We start from the raw sequence: 2186 nt of genomic DNA, 5'->3' as shown, positions 1-2186 counted from the left end.
CAGCAAGTGGCACTGTTGTTTAGCAAATCCTCAGTGGAGCGCCAGCCCGGAGCCACATCCCTCTCCTCTTGTGGATTTGACCTCTGACCCCCTCCCCTAACCGAGAACACGTCCGTATTGACACGCCGACGAACTCCCCGCGCTAGGATGCTAATCGCCTAATAGCGCCCGTCCCGTCATCTGCGAGCGGGAAGATAAGCGGCGTGGATTTCAAGCCACGTCAGACTGACACGTGTCTGGCGGCGTTCCATCCACACGCACGTCTTGTGTTTTGACAGCGTGACAAGTCCGCTTTTGACGCCACGTATCCGCGTCAATCCCACAAAAAAGTGGGCCACGTCGCTGCCCCCAGCGGCACGGCGCCGACTTTTCCCGCACCGGAGCCATCTTTGTACAGTGATCCCTCGATTATCGCGGTTCATGTAGACCAGACGTGGTAAACGAAAAAACGTAAAGAAGGGTCACCCCTATTTAATTTTTTGGGAGAAACATGGTTTTAATTGTTCCATTGTTCTTGGTCCCATTGATTTTTAACTTAATTCTGCACTGATTAATGCAAAAAAAGCACAGTAATCCCTCAATTATCACGGTTAATGTAGACTAGACATGGCCGCGATAAACAAAAAAAATGCGAAGTAGTGTCACCCATATTTAAAATAAATAAATAATATTTTTTTTTACTTCAATGGTCAGTTCTAGTAGCAAGCGGAGGACAGGGGCGTGGCTTCCGCTTGCGACTTCCAGCATGGATTTTCACATTTTTATGAACTTAAACAAAACAAATGTATTTATTTATTAATTTTTTTAAACTTCATTGCTGAGTTCTAGTAGCAAACAGAGGAAAGAGGCGTCGATTTTCACATTTTTATGAACTTTAAAAAATGTATTTATTTATTTATTTTTTACTTCATTGCTGAGTTCTAGTAGCAAGCGAAGGAAAGGGGCGTGGCTTCCACTTGCAAGTTTCAGCATGGATTTTCACATTTTTTATGAACCTACATTAAAAAAATGTAATTTAAAAAAAAAAATGAAATTAAATTCGCCCAGAAAAACATTCTGCGCTGTCGTGAAACCACGATATTCGAGGGATTACTGCACCGAGGCGATGCCCATAACGGCGAGCAAACATTCTCAACACCTGCTGCTATTCCCTCCCGTCATTCCGGCTTTACGGAAGCGGTACGGGGCGGGAAACGGCGAGGATAAGCCGCCCCGCCTCCGCCGATTCCGCTCTTTTGTGCGTCGGGGCCCGGCGCAACAAAACGAGCGGATGGTTCTCGGCGGAGGAGCGCAAAGAGCCGGCAAACAAACCCTGCGTGGTGAATGGCAGGCGCGCTTGTTTGACTTCTAAATCACCCACGGCATCTATTCTATTAACCTGGAGTGTAAATAAATACAGCATAGAATTTCCATAGATACGCGCGCGCGCAGGCTTGACAGTCCTCAAGAGAGATCAAACAGAGCGCCAGAAAACGCCGCCGCGCGTCACGTGTGTCGACGCGTCCATCAAAATTGAAAAAAAAAAGAAAACGTTGCGTCTGTGGAAATGTTCCTGGGAGTCCCACTGCATTTTTTACCCCTTTTTTAAACATAGTAAACATACCATATTCCTTCAAAGATACAAAAAATCTTTCTGGTTCGTTCGCCTTTCCTATCGAAAATATTCAAGTTTAATAAAGTCGTGCGAATAAGTAGCGTAAATATTCGTATGAAAATGACTTGTAGGCATGATCTTGTTCAATGAATGAAAGTTGAATAATAGTAGCGTTGCAATAGTTTCTTGCTGTGTGTTTTTTCAACAAATGAATCGTTAAATAAGACAATATTAAAAGAAGAATGCAATTTTAGTTGTCTTTATTTTACAATTGACGTCTAACAACTGCACTCTACTTTAATTAAAGGACGTCCAATCACTAAGCTAGCATTCGACCAAGAAAAATAACAATCCAGCCCTTGAGTTTGAATTAGATTTATTTATTAAGGGACAACACATATTTACATTCATGTCAATATGTAAGATTGTAGCTGAGGGCTAATTTCCATTTTTAGTACACTTGTGTAAGTTGAAGATAAACAATGACACGTACAAAACACAAACATACGTAGCACAGTTTTAGACAGCGTTGTGATTGCAATTGTGTTCATTTAACAGCCAAGCTTTAAAACGATTGGCCAAAATGTTCAGA

This window comes from Stigmatopora argus, chromosome 11, assembly GCF_051989625.1.
Source record: "Stigmatopora argus isolate UIUO_Sarg chromosome 11, RoL_Sarg_1.0, whole genome shotgun sequence".
In the NCBI taxonomy this organism is placed as follows: domain Eukaryota; kingdom Metazoa; phylum Chordata; class Actinopteri; order Syngnathiformes; family Syngnathidae; genus Stigmatopora; species Stigmatopora argus.
Note: the sequence above shows the minus strand (reverse complement) of the source record.